This window comes from Cnephaeus nilssonii (assembly GCF_951640355.1).
Source record: "Cnephaeus nilssonii genome assembly, chromosome: 13".
Classification (NCBI taxonomy): Eukaryota; Metazoa; Chordata; class Mammalia; order Chiroptera; family Vespertilionidae; genus Cnephaeus; species Cnephaeus nilssonii.
In genome coordinates this window covers 562678-584060 of record NC_137084.1, presented here as the reverse complement: position 1 = coordinate 584060, position 21383 = coordinate 562678, and the positions used below count along the sequence as shown (strand labels likewise).

The following is a 21383-nucleotide window of genomic DNA, read 5'->3' as shown; positions in this document are numbered from 1 at the left end:
TTTAACAAATAAACGAAGAGTAGCACAGGCCTTCGCTGAGGGTGGAGGAGCAGAAGGAAGGCAGGGGGTGGAGCGCGGGGCAGGGGAGGACCAGGGCGGTTGGGGGGGGGGGGAGCTCCCTGCGCCTCTGACTGCCGTGGGGGCGATGGGAGGGTTTTGCAGGGAAGTCGCAGGCCTGGCTCCCCACGGAACGCGGACAGGAGTGGCAGGAGGCTGCCTCAGCCCCCGGTGGGATCAGCACGCCCAGGGACCGGGGGCTGGCGAGGCTCGGGGCCTCCTCTAGGCGCTGGCACAGGTGGGCTGTCCCGGGACACCTTCTTTTCTTTTCTTTTCTTTAAAAAAAAATATATTTGTATTGATTTCAGAGAGGAAGGGAGAGGGAGAGAGAGATAGAAACATCAATGGTGAGAGAGCATCATGGATCGGCTGCCTCCTGGACGCCCCACACTGGGGATGGAGCCCACAACCCGGGCCTGTGCCCCGACCGGGAATGGAACCTCCTGGTTCATACGTCGACGCTCAGCCACCGAGCCACGCCGGCCGGGCCCGGGGACCCCTTCTGAAGTGCCTGGCCCAGTGGCCACCAACTGACCTTGCGAGGACTGAAGGGGTCCCACCACCGTGTATTAGTCAGGGTTCTCCAGAGAAACAGCCCGCAGGAGAACGTGTGTGTGTGTGTGTGTGTGTGTGTGTGTGTGTGTGTGTGAGTGAGATGCAATATGTGTTACAAAGGAGGTTATGGAGCCCGGGAGTCCGGCCCGGCCGCCTGGAAGCGGAGACCCGGGGGTGTAGCTCATCCCCGTCCGGAGCCCGGAACGCCGCGGCGTGAGTCCCGGGCGGATGGAGGCTGAGAAAAGCCCAGGTCCCGCTCCAGGGCTGAGGCAGGGGGAAGGGGGAACTCCTCCCTCCTCCGCCTTTGGTTCCGGAGCCCCCCACTCACATCGGGGGGCCACCTGCTTCTCGAGTCCCCCCACTCAAATGCTGATCTCACCGGGGACACCCCCAGAAACACTGTTCCGTCGGGGAACCCCGTGGCCAGTCACGTTGCTACGCGACACTAAACGTGACCGGCAGCGATGGCGTGTGCCCGTGTGGTGAGGGCGGGCGGGCACCAGGGGCGGCGTCCTGAGACAGGCTGCCCTGTGGCTGGTGGAGCTGAGCCCCGAGCCCCGCGGAGACGCACGGACACGCGCCCAGCTGGGCTGCGTTAGAGAACGAGGGGGAGTGAGGAGGGGGAGGTGTGGCTTGCCTGCGCCATGCCTGGGATGGGGCACCCCTCCCTGCGCCCCCTCTGCCCACCCCGAGGACAGGCGGGGCTGAGGGTGTGAGGGGGAGATGGGGCCAGCTGCCCCGCGGGGTTTGGCGCCCAGTCTTCCCTTCCGTGTGCCTTCACACCGGCTCCGCGTGCAGCGGCGCCCCTGGACGCGAGGGTGTGCGAGAGGACGCCGGGTGCTGCCTCATCTGAGCTGCTGGGACCAAGGCCTCCCTGCCAAGCCCAGCTCCAGGGCCCGCTGACTCACTGCTCCCCTGGGGCACCCATGCCCGGGGGGGGGGGGGACGCACTGAGCCCCGCCCTGTGCCTTGATTTCCTGTGGAAATAAACAAAGACCACCCCAAACAATGAGCCAGAGCCATTGGCACAGAGAATGCCACGGGGGCAGCGTCATACTTTTTTAAGAAAGGAAGCCTTGGCCCGGCCGGTCGGCCTGAAGACTGAAGGGTGCCAGGTTCGATTCCCCGTCAGGGCACAGGCCCGGGTTGCGGGCTCGATCCCCAGTGTGGGGTGTGCAAGAGGCAGCCGATCCATGATTCTCTCTCATTGATGTTTCTCTCTCTCTCTCTCCCCCTTCCGCTCTGAAATCAATAAAAATAACTTTTAAAAAACAAAAAGAAAGGAAGACTCCAACATCCTAAAACACGGGCCCCAAACGAGCCTGGTGTCGGGGCACGTTCCGGGATGTTCTAGGTCCTTCCTCGGGGCAGTTCCCGTTAGTGTCTGCGAACAAGCTCGCCCCCTCTCCCCCGAAGTTCTCTCGTCCCCGAAGTCCCTGCGGTGGCTGCTGGGAGGTGCGCACAGGTTTGGGCCAGGAGCCCAGTGTCCACCCCAGGCAGGGCCACCACAGAGGCCTGTCCCCGCGGGCACCCCGCCCCTGCCCCACAGCGAGCGGCTCCCGCCCCTGCCCCTCAGCGAGAGGCTCAGGCTTCCCGGGTCCCGTCCAGCGGGTCCACTGCTCCGAGGGAGAGTCAGGGCTGCGTCTTAGCGGCGCTGGGCAGGGGCGCGCCCCCCGCAGACACGTGCCACGTTCCTTCTCGTCTAACTGCCTCGGCGGGACTATGAATCAAAGCGCCAGGCGGCACCGCAACCGAGGAAATGACCACGTGTATTACGGACGGACGGACAGACGGACTGGCTGTCCATAGGAGAGGGGCCCCAGGACGGCCAGGCAGTCACGGCCTTCTCGCCCTCCTGGGCTCAGGGGGAGGAGGTGCTGGGTTGTGGTTTGGATTTCAAAGAGCCAGAAGGCAGTGCCCCGGGAGCTGAAGCGTTAATGTTTGTTAAACGAGTGTTCGCTGGGCCGGCTCTGAGGGACCCGGAGGACTTTGGTCCAGGGATGGCAGCTCCCTCCCAGGCCGCCCTTTATCTCAGCCGCCAGGGAGGAGGTCAAAGGTGGTTTGTGTGTGTGTGTGTGTGTTTTTCCTGCGTCTTGTTTCAGGTCCCATGAGGCATGCCTGGGGGAGGGGAGCTCGGGTGTCCACCCCACAATGCCACCAGGCGGACACCTGTCCCGATCTCCGCTCTCGGAATCCTCCCTCTCCACATTGCCGTGTCCTCCCAGCCTGGTCCTAGCGGGAGTGGGGCTCCCCAAGGTTGTGGTGCCGCGGGGCTGGGGGGCCTGGGCCCTGCCTCCCCGCCGACCATTGTACCCACTCGCATTGAAAAGGCTGGAGCCCCCAGTGGGGGTTGAGCACAGGGACGCTGGCCCTGTCGTCCGTCTGTGTCCTGGCGAGGCTGCCCCGTGTCCGCCCCAGGCCGTCTCAGGTCGGCCGTCTCACTGTCATCTCTACCTTTCGGCGTCTCTAAATCCCTCCAAACTGGGGTCACGGAGCAGACTTGTCTGGGGCCCTTAAATGTTGGGGGGCCTGTAAGGGGTCCCCGGGCCCTGCCAACCTCAAGAGCGCGGCATGCACCCCTCTGCGTAGCGCCAACATGCCTGTTGGTTCATCGAATCCATCCGAAGACCCCCGCGCGGCTGGGGCGCCCGGGGCTTCCGCTCTCCCCCCTTCCGAGGAGGGGGATGCTCTCAGCATCTGTGAGGCCAGGAGGGCGGCTGAGACAGCAGGTTCCTCCTCGGGCTTCCTGGCCCCGGGCGAGGGGTGCCGGGCCCCCCTGGATGCCTCTTTGCAACTTCCTGTGAGCCTAGAATTATTTCAGAGCAGCGTGAGAAAAACAGGAGCTCTGGGCCATGACTTCGGAGAACTCCAGTGGAATGGAAGCATGGATAGGAAATGCTAAGTGGACAAAACCGGGCCAAAGAAGAAATAAAACTAAGAATCTCACACGTTCGCAAGTAGGCCGGGAGGGTACGGGAAGCCGACTTCCTGAAGGAGGGCTGGTGGAGGGACAGGAGGGCGCCAGCCAGCCCGAAGCTTAGCGGTTTGAAACGGCAGCCAGTCGCCCTGGCAGGTGTGGCTCAGTGGATAGGGCATTGGCCTGTGGACTGAAGGGTCCCGGGTTCGATTCCAGTCAAGGGCACATGCCTGGGTTGTGGGCTTGATCCCCAGTAGGGGACGTGCAGGAGGCGGCCGATCTATGATTCTCTCGCATCACTGATGTTTCTCTCTCTCTCTCTCTCTCTCTCTCTCTCTCTCTCTCCCTCTCCCTCTCCCTCTCCCTTACCATCTATCTATATATATAAAAGCCTAAGCGACCAGACAACCGGACGACCGGATGACTGGCCAGTAGCTATGACGCACAATGACCACCAGGGGGCAGACGCTCAACGCAGGAGCTGTGCTCAGCTGACAGACGGGCGCCAGACGCCGGGCTCACGGCTGGCCAGTACAGCTGTGGCAGTGCAAGCTTCTCCCCTGCGCCCCGAGTGGTGGTGGTGGCAGGCGCAGCGGGGCCAGGATGAGCGGGAGCGGCGTGGTGCCCAGCCCGGGCTCGGGCTCCTCCCCGGCCGCCTGCGGGATCGACGCGGACAGCGGGCTGGAGCCCCACGCGCTGGCGGGTAAGGCCGGGCTGCAGTGGTGGAGTGGAGGTCCACTGATCCCCACAGGCCAGGCTGAGGGCCGGGGGACCCCACCGGTGCACAAATCCACACACCGGGCCTCTCGTTTAAATAATAATAATAAATAAAACCGCAGCCAGTCCTCTCCCTTCCTGCTGGCCAGGAGCCCGCTCAGTGCTGAGCCCTGGCTCAGGGTCCCTCCCAGGGATGACCCGCATGTGGGTTCCTGGCCCGAGGGCCTCTGCACAGAGCCGTTTCCTGCGGGCTCCCAGCAGAGCCGGCAGGTGAGAGAGCAGGAGAGGGAGAGGAGAGGGAATCTGAAGGGATACCATCACTCTGACCTTATCTGGTTGTCAGCAGCGGGCGCCAGGGCCAGGCCAGCTCGACGAGCAGAGGAGGGGGAGGTGCCACGGACAGCACGCGGTGGCTGGTGGCACGGAGAGCTGCACTCTCCGGTGGGAACACGGTGGTCACCCAGCGGCCTTACAGCCGGCGAACCTGGGACAAGCAGACGCCGTGTGCCACGTGGGGGAGCTCCCGCCTGAGCCAGCCTTTGGCGCCCACCTCCAGTCACAGGAGACACGGGGACAGACACGGGCACACAGCGTGTCACCACGTGGCAGCGGCATCAGGGACCTTCCACACCTGAACCGGGCCTGGGCTCCTGAAGGCGCTCATGGCCGGGGGGGGGGGGGGGGGCGGCGGGGAGGGGGGGGGGAGGGAAGGGGGGGGAGGAAAGGGCTGTAAATGAGAAAAGACTAGAGTGACCAAACGTGGGCCTAGGTTGCACCTCCGTGTGACCCACCATCAACAGCTTTGGGCACGGGGACGGCTGGGTATGGGTGATGCATTTGGTGCCGACAGGGACTCGGTTTAGCTGGATGTGAAGTGGGGTTGCAGTTTTTTTTTTTGTTTGTTTGTTTTATTAAATATATTTTTTTATTGACTTTTTACAGAGAGGAAGGGAGAGGGATTGAGAGTTAGAAACATCGATGAGAGAGGAACATCCATCAGCTGCCTCCTGCACACCTCCCACTGGGGATGTGCCCGCAACCAAGGTCCATGCCCTTGACCGGAATCGAACCCGGGACCCCTCAGTCCGCAGGCCGACGCTCTATCCACTGAGCCACACCGGCCAGGGCGGGGTTGCGGTTTTGTTGGAGATGTTCTGTTTCAGGAGATACGTGCTGACCTTGACGAGCTACTTACTTCGGGTTGAAGGGTCACGATATCCGTAATTACTTCAAAAACGAACGTGTATGCGTTTGTTCACGTCACCGCGTGTCAGCGTAAGAAGCATTCGGGCCCGTAGAGAGTTTGTGTGAGTTTGAGCCAAACCGTCGATGATCGTGGGGAAGCAAAAATCTCAGCAGACTGAGACAATTGCTCCGGAGAACGGCAGTTTTCACCGTGTTTTGTTCATGGCGCTCAAAGGAGGAGACCATGAAATCCATTGGGGATCGGTCAGGGAGGCAGGAGAAGGCAAAGCGGGGACACCTCTGGGATTGGATAAAAAGTAAAATGATAGCCATTTCTTTTTAAGAAAACAAAAACATATCTCTTTATTGATTTTAGAGCTAGAGGAGGGAGAAGGAGAGAAACGTTGATGTGAGAGAGAAGCATCCATCAGCTGCTTCCTGCAGGCCCGCTCCTGAGGTGGAGCCCGCGACCTGTGACCCTTCGGTGCACGGGAGGACACTCAACCAGCGGAGCCTCGGACCCGACCGCGACACGGTCTTCTTCTCAGGTGGGTCCCCGAGAGTCAGCAGTTAACTCCTCAGAGGCCAGAAGGTCTGTAGTCTCTGGAGGGGGGGGGGGGGGGGGGGGGGACACAGGTTGTGCCCCGAGGGTCCAAGGAAAGGAAGTTGCTGTGACATCCCAAAGGCAGGGTATCCAGATGCAAAAAGACCACAGACACAGCCGGGCTTGGTTAAGGTGGAAACTCACCTTTGTCAGGTGGTTAATGTGGAAATTCGCCTTTGTCAGGTGGTTAATGTGGAAATTCGCCTTTGTCTGAGTGGTTAATGTGGAAATTTGCCTTTGTCTGAGTGGTTAAGGTGGAAATTCGCCTTTGTCTGAGTGGTTAAGGTGGAAATTCGCCTTTGTCCAGGTGGTTAGGGTGGTTAAGGTGTAAGTTCGGGTGGTTAAGGTGGAAACGCTCCTGTGTCCAGGAAGATTTCTAGCCTAGGGCCTGACCGCACACCATAAACTGCTTTTAGTTTAAAAGTCTTGATGTCAGACGTCCTGTTACCAGGGAGAGGAGGAGACCTTGGTTCTTATCCTTTATTTTTTTTTTTTAAGGCTAATTTTTTTTGGGGTGGGAGGGGTTAATCCTCACCAGAGCATATTTTCCCGTTGATTTTTAGAGAGAGGGAGGGAAGGGTAGAGACAGAGAGCTAGAGAAACAGCACACATCGATTGGTTGCCTCCCGCATGCAGCCGAGGTACATGCCCTTGACCAGAACGGAACCTGGGGCCTTTCAGTCCGCAGGCCAATGCTCTATCCACTGAGCCACACCTGCCAGGGAGGTTCTTGTCTTCTGGAAGGAAGGAGTCCAGTGAAGGGACAATGTGTAGAAAAGCACAGCAAGAACTTAGTGGCTGCAGCAAAAAACTCTCGGGACAGGGAAGCCCCGGAGGGCTCAGGGTAGAAGAAGCCACCCGTGAGCCAGGCCGGGCTGCTCTGGCTCCTGGGAAGTCAGAGGAAAGGGGGCCTTGGAGACAGGTTCAGGGGTGAGCCCGGGACGAGCTGCCGCTGCCCGCTGCGCCCCTGGTAGCAAGTCTCATGGGGTCCCTTGAGGGGTTGGAGACGGTGCCTGGGGGGGAAGGAGCGGGGGAAGGGAATGGCCACTCTAGGACCTTGGTTTCCAGGGGCTTTGGAGGACGGGCGTCCAGCCCTCACCGATTTGGCTCAGTGGATAGAGTGTCAGCCTGCAGACGGAAGGGTCCCGGGTTCAATTCCAGTCAAGGACACATGCTCCAGCTGCAGGCTCAGTCCCCAGTGGGGCGTGCAGGAGGCAGCTGATCCATGATTCTCTCTCATCGTTGATGTTTCTATCTCTCTCTCCCTCTCCCTTCCTCACTGGAATCAATAGATAGATAGATAGATAGATAGATAGATAGATAGATAGATAGAGAGGGGGGGGCAATGTGGGAACCATGCCAGGTCCCCAGATAGTCAAGGCCAGTGGAGCACAGAGGCCTTGTTGTCAACACACCAGAGTGGCCACAGGCCTCAAGGGGAGGTTCAAGGACGCTGGGCCTGGGAATCCTAATCAGGCCAACATACCGTGAGCGGGTGCAGGGACACGCGGTACACTGTGCCCTTCTGTAGCCAGTGAGATTGACGTCACTGTTGGCACGAAGCCTTATTTGTCTAAATAGTGTAAACATAGGTACTGACCAGCTAGTTGGCTGGAGTCGGCTGGAGTGAGGAGAAGCCTGCTGGAGAGAGCAGCTGGGGGGAGTGAGGAGAAGCCTGCTGGAGAGAGCAGCTGGGAGGAGTGAGGAGAAGCCTGCTGGAGAGAGCAGCTGGGGTGGAGTGAGGATAAGCCTGCTGGAGAGAGCAGCTGGGAGGAGTGAGGAGAAGTCTGCTGGAGAGAGCAGCTGGGGTAGAGTGAGGAGAAGCCTGCTGGAGAGAGCAGCTGGGATGGAGTGAGGAGAAGGTGCTGGAGAGAGCAGCTGGGAGGGAGTGAGGAGAAGTCTGCTGGAGAGAGCAGCTGGGAGGAGTGAGGAGAAGCCTGCTGGAGAGAGCAGCTGGGAGGAGTGAGGAGAAGTCTGCTGGAGAGAGCAGCTGGGAGGGAGTGAGGAGAAGTCTGCTGGAGAGAGCAGCTGGGATGAAGTGAGGAGAAGTCTGCCGGAGAGAGCAGCTGGGAGGAGTGAGGAGAAGCCTGCTGGAGAGAGCAGCTGGGAGGGAGTGAGAAGAAGGTGCTGGAGAGAGCAGCTGGGAGGGAGTGAGGAGAAGGTGCTGGAGAGAGCAGCTGGGAGGGAGTGAGAAGAAGGTGCTGGAGAGAGCAGCTGGGATGGAGTGAGGAGAAGCCTGCTGGAGAGAGCAGCTGGGAGGGAGTGAGGAGAAGCCTGCTGGAGAGAGCAGCTGGGAGGGAGTGAGGAGAAGTCTGCTGGAGAGAGCAGCTGGGATGGAGTGAGGAGAAGCCTGCTGGAGAGAGCAGCTGGGAGGGAGTGAGGAGAAGTCTGCTGGAGAGAGCAGCTGGGATGGAGTGAGGAGAAGTCTGCTGGAGAGAGCAGCTGGGATGGAGTGAGGAGAAGGTGCTGGAGAGAGCAGCTGGGAGGGAGTGAGGAGAAGCCTGCTGGAGAGAGCAGCTGGGAGGGAGTGAGGAGAAGTCTGCTGGAGAGAGCAGCTGGGGGAGAGTGAGGAGAAGTCTGCTGGAGAGAGCAGCTGGGATGGAGTGAGGAGAAGTCTGCTGGAGAGAGCAGCTGGGATGGAGTGAGGAGAAGTCTGCTGGAGAGAGCAGCTGGGATGGAGTGAGGAGAAGGTGCTGGAGAGAGCAGCTGGGATGGAGTGAGGAGAAGTCTGCTGGAGAGAGCAGCTGGGAGGAGTGAGAAGAAGCCTGCTGGAGAGAGCAGCTGGGAGGGAGTGAGGAGAAGTCTGCTGGAGAGAGCAGCTGGGAGGGAGTGAGGAGAAGGTGCTGGAGAGAGCAGCTGGGAGAAGTGAGGAGAAGTCTGCTGGAGAGAGCAGCTGGGAGTGAGTGAGGAGAAGTCTGCTGGAGAGAGCAGCTGGGGTGGAGTGAGGAGAAGCCTGCTGGAGAGAGCAGCTGGGAGGGAGTGAGGAGAAGGTGCTGGAGAGAGCAGCTGGGAGGGAGTGAGGAGAAGCCTGCTGGAGAGAGCAGCTGGGAGGGAGTGAGGAGAAGTCTGCTGGAGAGAGCAGCTGGGGGAGAGTGAGGAGAAGTCTGCTGGAGAGAGCAGCTGGGATGGAGTGAGGAGAAGTCTGCTGGAGAGAGCAGCTGGGATGGAGTGAGGAGAAGTCTGCTGGAGAGAGCAGCTGGGATGGAGTGAGGAGAAGTCTGCTGGAGAGAGCAGCTGGGAGGAGTGAGAAGAAGCCTGCTGGAGAGAGCAGCTGGGAGGGAGTGAGGAGAAGTCTGCTGGAGAGAGCAGCTGGGAGGGAGTGAGGAGAAGCCTGCTGGAGAGAGCAGCTGGGGGAGAGTGAGGAGAAGTCTGCTGGAGAGAGCAGCTGGGAGGGAGTGAGGAGAAGTCTGCTGGAGAGAGCAGCTGGGAGGAGTGAGAAGAAGCCTGCTGGAGAGAGCAGCTGGGAGGGAGTGAGGAGAAGTCTGCTGGAGAGAGCAGCTGGGAGGGAGTGAGGAGAAGCCTGCTGGAGAGAGCAGCTGGGGGAGAGTGAGGAGAAGTCTGCTGGAGAGAGCAGCTGGGAGGGAGTGAGAAGAAGGTGCTGGAGAGAGCAGCTGGGATGGAGTGAGGAGAAGCCTGCTGGAGAGAGCAGCTGGGAGGGAGTGAGGAGAAGCCTGCTGGAGAGAGCAGCTGGGAGGAGTGAGGAGAAGGTGCTGGAGAGAGCAGCTGGGAGGGAGTGAGGAGAAGGTGCTGGAGAGAGCAGCTGGGAGGAGTGAGGAGAAGGTGCTGGAGAGAGCAGCTGGGAGGGAGGGAGAAGAAGGTGCTGGAGAGAGCAGCTGGGCAGGAGAGACGGGAGAAGCTGCTGAGCAGAGTTCAGGTGCTGCTGGCGGTGAGTCTAGGAGGCAGCGGCTGCTCAGCTGAAGCTGTGGGTACAGGGACAGATGCTGCTTTATGGGAAGAGGTATGGTCACCAGCCGGTGTCTGCTGCCTGCCTGCATGGACTTGGCTGTGGGGACTGTTCTGTCTGATGGCTCTGTGGCCACTGGCTTCAGCAGTGAGGACTCATCCTTACACACCCACAGCCTCATGGCTTCTCCATCTGAGACCCGGCGTCCTAGGGGGTCCAGCCCCGGGCTAGGGGCTCAGACCCACCACCTGTTACTAGTGAGCAGAGGACAAAGGAGGACCTTGGACTGAGGGGTCCCAGGTTCGATTCCCGGGCACATGCCTGGGTTGTGGGCTCGATCCCCAGTGTGGGGTGTTCAGGAGGCAGCAGATCAGTGATTCTCTCTCATCATTGATGTTTCTCCCTCTCCCTCTCCCTTCCTCTCTGAAGTCAATAAAAATATATTTTAAAAAATCAATCAATTCAAAGGATGCATTGATGGCCAACCTTTTGGTTGGATAATGGAGTCCCAGGGTGCCAGGAGGCTCATTCCTAGGAAGGCTCAGTGTCAGCATCTGTCTAGCTGAGCAATGGACCATTGGGGCAAGACTGGCTGGAAGTCAAGGCTGAATTTTTTCTCCCAAAGGCAGGTAAATGGGAGGCAGTCAGGTTTTCTGGGCCTTTATTTATTTATTTTTTTAACATGTTCTTATTGATTTTTTTAGAGAGCGAGGAAAGGAGAGGGATAGAGAGGTGGAAACATCTATGAGAGAGAATCATGGATCGGCTGCCTCCTGCGCGCCCCACACTGGGGATCGAGCCCACAACCCAGGCACGTGCCCTGACCGGGAATCGAACCTGGGACCTCTTGGCTCATGGGTCGACCCTCAACCACTGAGCCACGCCGACCCGGCTTCTGGGCCTTTATTAAGAAAACCTCTGTGGGTTACCTTTAGTCTCTCAGCTGTCGTCACGCAGGTTTGGTTCCAGCCCACGTTGCTCTGCGTTGCATCTGGTAGAGCACCCACTCCCTGTGTGAGGGCAGAACACACATCCTTCCAGATTCTTATGGTCCGACCACAGGATGGGTTTCGGTTCGGTGAGAAACGCTTTGATGCTGTTGCTCATTCGATTCCCGCTGGTTGTGCAATTGGAAGCCGTAGCGACATAATGCTGTGAATGATAATCATCAGGCAAGTGTCCCAGGCCGGGAGGACGGTGCGAGTTTCCTTAGAGAATCCCTGTGCCTCAGGGGGAAAGGCCGTGGGTGAGAGCCACCGCAGCTTCTATTGGAGGTAGTACAGTGAGTTGTCCGTGCTGGGTTAGGGGGGGAAGCACATTTCCTTAATTAGGTCTTGGTGTTTACATGTAAAATTCCTTTCTTAATCTTGCTTTTCTACTAACTTCTTTTTAAATATATATATATATATATATATATATATATATATATATATATTTTTTTTATTTCAGAGAGGAAGGGGATGATGAGAGAGAATCATGGATCGGCTGCCTCCTGCGCGCCCCACACTAGGGATCGAGCCCACAACCCAGGCACGTGCTTGGACCGGGAATCGAACCTGGGACCTCGTGGTTCATGGGTCGACCCTCAACCACTCAGCCACGCCGGCCGGGCTCCACTAACTTTTTGCAATAGCATTTTTTCAAAAGTTCAAGAGAGAAACCATAACAGTATGATCGGTGACACAAAAGTTATCTTACGCACCTTCAGCCATTACAACAGATGGGCTGTCCACACAAGGTTTGAGAAAGGCCTAAAGGACAAGTATAATAACAATTATTCATGTTAGCCGACAGGTAAAGGCAAAAGATAAAAAAAGATAAAGGTCAACATTAACCTATGGGTATACAGGCCTGCCGGTGTCTCCCGGTGGCCACCTATTTCTGATGGTTGGGCTTTTAAAAAAATATTTTTATCAATTTCAGAGAGGGAGGGAGAAGAAGGGAGAGATAGAAGCATCCATGATGAGCGAGAATCATTGATGGGCTGCCTCCTGCACGCCCCACACTGGGGATCGAGCCCACAACCCGGAATCGAACCGTGACCTTCTGGTTCGTGGATGGACGCTCAACCACTGAGCCACGCTGGTTGGGCCATTTCATAACCTTTAGAAACGTAGGTTCCTCTATTGGCAAACACACTCACGTTCAAGAAAGACACCTCTCACAAAGCACTAGACCAGTGGTCGGCAAACTCATTAGTCAACAGAGCCAAATATCAACAGGACAACGATTGAAATTTCTTTTGAGAGCCGAAAACCGACTTCTGCGCATGGGCCACGAAGTTTCAATCGCACTGTACGTGCGCGCCCGCACGTGGTATTTTGTGGAAGAGCCACACTCAAGGGGCCAAAGAGCCGCATGTGGCTCGCGAGCCACGGTTTGCCAACCACTGCACTAGACGTTTCTTATCGGCTCCAAATCCACGCCACAGCCTCCCGGCAACAAAGGCGAAAGCAGGGCAACCAAGACGCGTCTAGTAGCCAGAGTTTCGTCTTTCACGTCGTTGCAAATATCCAGGTAGTCACCGGCTCTCAGGGGATTTGCTCATTCGGAGAGGAATAGCCAAAATCAGCTCAACGGGTTTGTCCAGGCTTGGCTAAGGTTTTCGTTTTGTTTTTTACCTCAACAATTGGGTTGCCACCCACTCAAACATTGATGACGGACACACACATCCACTCGCCCATTTTTGGAATGTTCCTTCCCCTTTGGGTCCTTTTTTGGGGTTTACAGACAGCACACAGCTTGGGGTGACCGGAGGCCTCACGGCTTGGACATGTGGGACCTCTGCCCCGTTCCCTTGGGAATGGTGAAACAGGTCTGGCTGCAGCATCAGCTAAACTATTTCCTCTTGTGTCCTCGGTGGCTGCTTCAGAATGTCCTGGGATTTTGATAGTTGCCCACTGTTTTCATGTCTGTGTGGCCTCTAGTAATTCTGCAGCCTATTTTCCATTCTTTATGGGCTGCCTCGGAAAATTAAGAAGCCTACCCAGCTGGCGTGGCTCAGCAGTTGAATATTGACCTATGAACCAGGAGGTCACAGTTCAATTCCCCGTCAGGGCACATGCCCGGGTTACTGGCTCCATCCCCAGTGTGGGGTGTGCAGGAAGGAGCTGATCCATGATTCTCTCTCATCATTGATGTTTCTCTCTCTCTCCCACTCCCTCCTTCTCTCTCTCCCTTCTTCTCTGAAATCAGTCTACACTAATAAAAGAGAAATATGCAAATTGACTGTACCTCTGCGACGCCCACCAGCCAATCAGGAGTGAGTATGCAAATTAACCCAACAAAGCTGTTGGGTTAATTTGCATACATAGGTGTGGAGCAGCCAGGCAGGGCGGGAAACCTGCTATGAGGGGGGAGGGCAGGGGGCAGAGGGAGCTACAGGAGTGGAACTCCAGCCGGAGTGGAGAAGACTGAAGGCAGTGGCCAGAGCGAAGGCCTGGGTCCCGGGTGCCGGAGGAAAACCGGTGCCGGCAGCCAGGGGAAGGAAGGCCTGTTGCATGAATCTTCGTGCAACGGGCCTCTAGTAAAAATATGTTTTAAGAAACAAAACAAAATTAAGAAGACTCGCTGCTCCCGAAACATGCTGAAGGTGTGAGCTCCCCCAAAGGCACAGCCACCGGCACTGAATACCGGCCATGACTTCACCTTCGGCCCGCTGACAAGCCCGAGGCAGCACCATGCGGCCTATGGGCAGGTCTCATTCGGGTAAATGAGGACGTTCCATTACGTCCGCCGTGGAGGGTCCTGCACCTCAGCTCGGGCGCATTCCTGCGTAGCCTTTCGAAACCCACCTGCCAGCCAGTGCTGTCAGCACCACCAAGGAGTTCCCTGTACATCACCCTGGGAAGAAGCCGGCGGTCAGTAAGCAACACGCAACCGCAACCACATGTGTCTTTATCTTGCAAGCCAAGTCGCAGAGCTGCTGGGTTCTGCCCGTTACGTCGCGTTTAAGTGCCACTGGGGCAGAAGCAAGAGCCAGGCGGCTGGCTGGTGTCGAATGGGATGGGAATTCAGTGAGGTTTATAGAACGAGGAGCTAACTGGAGGAGGCCCCATCACTGCCTTTGCCGTTTGCTTACAAGTGTCCGTCTGTCGCGGAGACAGCTGTCAGGCAGGGCGGGCCTCTGGCTTCTGACTCGACTTGCTGGCTGTGAGCGCCTCCGGGTCTGTGACGGCCTCTATGTTTTCGAGGTAAAGTTTCTATAATGACGGTGTCCCCACGTGGAAGCTCTAGATCCTTCTTCAGAGGTTTTTAGCTTGTTTCCCTTCGGGGTGCCACGGAATTGGATCAGGTCCATGTAGAGCCTGGGCCTTCAGTGAAGAATTTGGAACCCAATTGTGACAATATTCAGTCAAACCCAGGGATTCTGTAAGCTGCTTTCTTGTTTTTTGTTGTTGTTTTTTAAGAAGAAAAGATGGGATTCCACCCATCTCTGATTTTTTTCTACAGAGAGGAAGGGAGATAGTTAGAAACATCGATGAGAGAGAAACATCGATCAGCTGCCTCCTGCACACCCCCTACTGGGGATGTGCCCGCAACCAAGGTACATGCCCTTGACTGGAATCGAACCCGGGACCCTTCAGTCCGCAGGCCGACGCTCTATCCACTGAGCCAAACCAGTTAGGGCATGTAAGAAACGTTTTAATAGAAATTTCTAACTTAATTTTGACAATATCCTGTTATACATAATTAATAATGAACTACAATGTTTGCTAATGACTGATGACTATAACTGTGTTGCATTCATTTCCCTCACACGCCTTACTCGCAGGCGCACCATTTCTCTCCACTAATACCAGCAGCGAATATTTAGCAGCCGATGCCACGTCATTAGTCTTGGACTGACTTCTTTGGTGTGAACAACAGGAAATATTTTGCTTTCGGAGAACGAGAAAAATAGTTTTATTTGCATTACGCTTACTAATTTGTGCAGTTATTTAGTGTCTGGTAAGTGAATGTTCAAGAAAATATTAATTTTAATTAAAACTTTCTATTAATTTATGCTAACGATGACTCATTTATTTCAGCCCTTTGTCTTCAGCATGTCTCTATCGAAATAAACCTACGTTTCTATGAAAATTGAAGCTTTTGTTTTTTTGCGGCCCACATACACTTAGACCTTGTTTATTTGGCCCGTGTGAGCCTTCAGGTTTGACGTGCTTGATCTAAGGCAATAGGCGGGACACTCCGTATATTGTTGACGGACAGAGGAAAGCAAACTTGTAATCTTCCCAGGTGAAAGCAAAGAGGCATGGACCGTCCCTCTACCGGAATGCTGAGCTCAGACCGCATTAGCCCATGAGGGAAAAACATCCCGGTCACAGGAAGGGCCGCTAATCAGGTGCGCGGATTTGGATCCTCAGGATGTCTGGGATTAACCAGCCTATTTATAGCTCCGAGGTCTTGTACAAACCTCCATCTTGTTCCACTGGGTTTCTTTACGGGAAGAGGAGGAGAATTACAGGGGCTCGTACGTGGAATTATAAAACCCCCCATTTTATTTTTAATAAATTGATTCTAGAGAGAGAGGAAGGGAGAGGAGGAGAGAGAGACACACATCAATGTGAGAGAGAAAGATTGATCGGTTGCCTCCCATACACATCCCAACGGGGGACGGAACCCGCAACCCGGGCGTGGGGCCTGACGGGGCATCGACCTGGCGGCCTTTCAGTGCACAGGGCGCCGCTCACCCAACAGAGCCTCACCACCAGGGCAGACGCCCCTTTAAAGGGATCTCACGTAGGGGCTTCATTCCAGCTCGTGCACCACGGACACGGGTGCCCGGACAAGGCCTGGAGTCGTGTTGCCATGTCCTGCACCACACAAACCTCCTGTGGAGGGAGGTTTCTTTAACGTCATTGCTCTCCCCCGGCCGGCGTGGCCCAGTCGACCTACGAACCAGGAGGTCAGGGTTTGATGCCGTCGGGGCACACGCCTGGGTTGCGGGCTCGATCCCCAGTGGGGGGCGTGCAGGAGGCAGCCGATCCATGATTCTCTCTCATCACTGATCTCTCTCTCTCTCCCTCTCCCTTCCTCTCTGAAATCAATAAAAACATTTTTTTTTAAATCATTACTTTCCCAGTGGGTAGAACTGGATGCCCCTAGCCCGGCACACAGCTTTCCTCTGCTCAGCGAGGTGCGGCTGAGGACAGAGAAGGGAGCCCGGTGTTTCGCGGGCCTCCGTGGTTCCACCTTTCATGGTAACCTGCATTTCTCCGGCACCGTGAGCTCGGAGAAGGGCAACACCGGCAGAGCCGCCTGTGCCGTGTCGGGCATGGCTGTCTTCTTCCTAAACCCCACCTCCGTTCCTATCACCTCGAGGGGACGGCTTCCCCTGGCGCTCTCTTGCGAGCCGTGGTGAGGAACTCTGCTGCTTTGGCTCCCAGGAGCCAGTAGGTGTATGACCTGGAATAGGTTAGAGTAGCCAGGGTGACGTGTTCTAACCACACACACACACACATACCACACACACACACACACACACACACACACACACACATACCACACACACACCACACACACACCACACACACACACACACCACACACACACACATACCACACACACCACACACACACACACACCACACACACACACCACACACACACACACACCACACACACATACCACACACACCACACACACACACACCACACACACACACATACCACACACACACCACACACACACACCACACACACACACACACACCACACACACACACACACATACCACACACACCACACAAGCACACACATACCACACACACACACACATACCACACACACACCACACACACCACACCACACACACACACACATACCACACACACACCACACACACACCACACACACACCACACACACACATACCACACACACCACACACGCAGAGACTGAGAGTAGCCACACAGGCCCGGCCGGCTCGGGGGGGGAGCGTCCACCGATGCACCTGGAGGTCCCATTTGACTCCCGGTCAGGGCCCAGGCCCAGGTTGCGGGCTCGATCCCCAGTAGGGGACGTGCAGGAGGCAGCCGATGGATGGCTCCCTCTAATCAACATTTCCATCTCTTTATCCCTCGCCCTTCCTTGCTCTCTAAAAAACATGAAATAAAAATCAATAAAAATATCCTATCTAATAAAGAGGGAATGTGCTAATTGACCATCACCAGTCACAAAGATGGCTGCACCCACAGCTGAGGCCAAGTTCCCATAAGGAGCCTTAACCAGCAATCAGCAGGGACCTGAGGCTACGCCCTCCCCCGCCCCCGTGGGGCATGACAGGGGACCTCAGGCTGCGCCCCCCACCTGGCGGGGCTTGAGTCGCGGGGAGGCCGTGGCAGGTGCTGTGAGTCGCGGGGAGGCCGTGGCAGGTGCTGTGAGTCACGGGGAGGCCGTGGCAGGTGCTGTGAGCCGGAGCTGCCCGTGGGGAGGCCGTGGCAGGTGTTGTGAGTCGCGGGGAGGCTGTGGCAGGTGTTGTGAGTCGCGGGGAGGCCGTGGCAGGTGCTGTGAGTCGGAGCTGTGCCATGGGGAGGCCGTGGCAGGTGCTGTGAGTCGGAGCTGCCCGTGGGGAGGCCGTGGCAGGTGCTGTGAGTCGGAGCTGCCCGTGGGGAGGCCGTGGCAGGTGCTGTGAGTTGGAGCTGCGCTGTGGGGAGGCCGTGGCAGGTGCTGTGAGTCGGAGCTGTGCCATGGGGAGGCCGTGGCAGGTGCTGTGAGTCGGAGCTGCGCTGTGGGGAGGCCGTGGCAGGTGCTGTGAGTCGGAGCTGCCCGTGGGGAGGCCGTGGCAGGTGCTGTGAGTTGGAGCTGCCCGTGGGGAGGCCGTGGCAGGTGCTGTGAGTCGGAGCTGTGCCATGGGGAGGCCGTGGCAGGTGCTGTGAGTCGGAGCTGCCCGTGGGGAGGCCGTGGCAGGTGCTGTGAGTCGGAGCTGCCCGTGGGGAGGCCGTGGCAGGTGCTGTGAGTTGGAGCTGCGCTGTGGGGAGGCCGTGGCAGGTGCTGTGAGTCGGAGCTGTGCCATGGGGAGGCCGTGGCAGGTGCTGTGAGTCGGAGCTGCCCGTGGGGAGGCCGTGGCAGGTGCTGTGAGTCGGAGCTGCCCGTGGGGAGGCCGTGGCAGGTGCTGTGAGTTGGAGCTGCGCTGTGGGGAGGCCGTGGCAGGTGCTGTGAGTCGGAGCTGTGCCGTGGGGAGGCCGTGGCAGGTGCTGTGAGTCGGAGCTGCGCTGTGGGGAGGCCGTGGCAGGTGCTGTGAGTCGGAGCTGCCCGTGGGGAGGCCGTGGCAGGTGCTGTGAGTTGGAGCTGCCCGTGGGGAGGCCGTGGCAGGTGCTGTGAGTCGGAGCTGTGCCATGGGGAGGCCGTGGCAGGTGCTGTGAGTCGGAGCTGCGCTGTGGGGAGGCCGTGGCAGGTGCTGTGAGTCAGAGCTGCCCGTGGGGAGGCCGTGGCAGGTGCTGTGAGTCGGAGCTGCCCGTGGGGAGGCCGTGGCAGGTGCTGTGAGTTGGAGCTGCGCTGTGGGGAGGCCGTGGCAGGTGCTGTGAGTCGGAGCTGTGCCATGGGGAGGCCGTGGCAGGTGCTGTGAGCCGGAGCTGCCCGTGGGGAGGCCGTGGCAGGTGCTGTGAGCCGGAGCTGCCCGTGGGGAGGCCGTGGCAGGTGCTGTGAGTCGGAGCTGCGCTGTGGGGAGGCCATGGCAGGTGCTGTGAGTCGGAGCTGCCCGTGGGGAGGCCGTGGCAGGTGCTGTGAGTCGGAGCTGCGCTGTGGGGAGGCCATGGCAGGTGCTGTGAGTCGGAGCTGCGCTGTGGGGAGGCCATGGCAGGTGCTGTGAGTCGGAGCTGCCCGTGGGGAGGCCGTGGCAGGTGCTGTGAGTCGGAGCTGCGCTGTGGGGAGGCCATGGCAGGTGCTGTGAGTCGGAGCTGCGCTGTGGGGAGGCCGTGGCAGGTGCTGTGAGTCGGAGCTGCCCGTGGGGAGGCCGTGGCAGGTGCTGTGAGCCGGAGCTGCCCGTGGGGAGGCCTTGGCAGGTGCTGTGAGTTGCGGGGAGGCCGTGGCAGGTGCTATGAGCCGGAGCTGCGCCGTGGGGAGGCCGTGGCAGGTGCTGTGAGTTGGAGCTGCCCGTGGGGAGGCCGTGGCAGGTGCTGTGAGTCGGAGCTGTGCCATGGGGAGGCCGTGGCAGGTGCTGTGAGTCGGAGCTGCCCGTGGGGAGGCCGTGGCAGGTGCTGTGAGTCGGAGCTGCCCGTGGGGAGGCCGTGGCAGGTGCTGTGAGTTGGAGCTGCGCTGTGGGGAGGCCGTGGCAGGTGCTGTGAGTCGGAGCTGTGCCATGGGGAGGCCGTGGCAGGTGCTGTGAGCCGGAGCTGCCCGTGGGGAGGCCGTGGCAGGTGCTGTGAGCCGGAGCTGCCCGTGGGGAGGCCGTGGCAGGTGCTGTGAGTCGGAGCTGCGCTGTGGGGAGGCCGTGGCAGGTGCTGTGAGTCGGAGCTGCCCGTGGGGAGGCTGTGGCAGGTGCTGTGAGTCAGAGCTGCGCTGTGGGGAGGCCATGGCAGGTGCTGTGAGTCGGAGCTGCGCCGTGGGGAGGCCGTGGCAGGTGCTGTGAGTCGTGGGGAGGCCGTGGCAGGTGCTGTGAGTCGGAGCTGCCCGTGGGGAGGCCGTGGCAGGTGCTGTGAGTCGGAGCTGCCCGTGGGGAGGCCGTGGCAGGTGCTGTGAGCCGGAGCTGCCCGTGGGGAGGCCTTGGCAGGTGCTGTGAGTTGCGGGGAGGCCGTGGCAGGTGCTATGAGCCGGAGCTGCGCCGTGGGGAGGCCGTGGCAGGTGCTGTGAGTCGGAGCTGCGCTGTGGGGAGGCCGTGGCAGGTGCTGTGCGTGGGCAGCAGGGCAGGTGTTTGCCGCAGAAGCAGGTCTGTTTGCTTTCGCTTCTCTCGGGTCTGTCCCCGCCCAGGAACCGCAGGGCCACGGGCGTCCACCTGCCCCGCCCGGCGGCACGCACACGCTGGCTCTGGGCCGTCACTGGGTCCCCGGGGCCTGACCACCGCCCAGCACGCTCTTCGGAGGAAGCGCAGGCGGCGTCGGGGGGCCTGCCTCGGCGTCGCCCTAGATCCAGCCCAGGTGCGCCGGCTTCCAGCGGGATGCGGAGCCGGGAAGGCGCCCAGGCGGCCGGCGCTGTGGCCCGGGGCCCCTGGTCCTGTCGGGTGCCGATGGAGCCCCAGGACGCCGTGGTGGGGCATCTGAGCGCCAGTCCTGCGTGTGGGGCGCACGGCAACCCCCGGCAGGCCGCCCTTCTCCCTCGAGACGCAGCATCTGGCTCCGCCTGGGCCCAGGTGGGCACCCACTCCTGTGCTGGGCCCGGGTGAGTCTGTCTGCAGGTCGTGTCGCTGGCAGGCCCAGCAGCCCCCCCACCCCACCCCATCCCCGGTGATGCTGGGCCCCTGGGCTCTGGGGAGGGGCGGCCCCTCCCCCGACCAGCCCGGTGCTGCCCAGTGCCTGCCTCCCGCTGTTTCTGGCCAAGAAGCTGACGCCCCAGCCGCAGCGGGCAGAGGCCGAGGGGTGACCCCGGTTACCGTTGACCCCGTCCCGCAGAGGGGGGCCACCCGGCGGGGCGGGGCCTGGCCTTGGGCAACTTTTAGGGTCAGGCTGGGACCACGTTGCGAGTCGGCCGTGTGTCCTGCAGGGAATGTCCCCAGTAGCTGGTCAACAGTGCAAGTCCCCCAAGTCAGATGCAGGGATGCGAGGGCCCCACTTCTTGTGATCGGAGCGAACGAGCCATTCCCGACAGCTCGCCCCTGGGCCCTGTTGGTCCTCACTGTCCTGGCTGGAGGTGTCAGTCAAAGGGGGGCTGTGACCAGGACAACGTGAGCGTCCTTGGGCTGGACGCTGTGGGCGCCCCCTGGCCCCCCCCGGGCTCCTGGGCTACTGGGTTAGAGACCATAAGGCCCGGCCAGTGTGGCTCCGTGGTTGAGCGTCGACCTATGAACCAGGAGGTCACAGTTCAATTCCCGGTCAGGGCACAGGCCAGGGTTGTGGGGCTTGATCCCCAGTGCGGGGCGTGCAGGAGGCAGCCGGTCTGTGATTCTCTCTCATCGTTGATGTTTCCATCTCTCTCTCCCTCTCCCTTCCTTTCTGAAATCAATAAAAATATTGAAAATAAATTTTTTTAAAAAAGAGACCCTAAAAGGGTCACAGTGATGGCAGCGGTGGGGTGCAATCAAGAGGAAGTGGGGTGTTACTACTTAGTGTGAGTGGGAGGAGGGGTCCCCAAGGTCTCCCCCCTCCCATCCTGCACCCCTGGCCATGAAGGTTGGTGGAAGGCCAGGGCCAGAGAAATGAAGGTCTTCATGCTTCAGCTCCCTCTGCAACGAAGACGGGGTCACGCCACCGGAAAGGGGGTGGGGGGACCGAGAGAACGTGACCTTGGGGCCGTGCCCGGGAGGAGCAGCCCATAGCTCCCGCCAAAATGTCTCTTCCTGCTGCCATACACG

At 59.0% G+C, this 21383-nt stretch overlaps 1 long non-coding RNA gene across 1 annotated transcript; it reads right to left on the bottom strand.

The window, feature by feature from the left end:
* Positions 1 to 6348: 6348 nt before the first annotated feature.
* Positions 6349 to 11687, bottom strand: LOC307108990. The gene is made up of 3 exons (XR_013814367.1): positions 11642 to 11687; positions 10869 to 11235; positions 6349 to 6416 (listed from the first exon to the last, which is right to left on the bottom strand). It is a non-coding gene; the product is annotated as an uncharacterized lncRNA (long non-coding RNA).
* Between the last annotated feature and the right edge of the window lie 9696 nt (positions 11688 to 21383).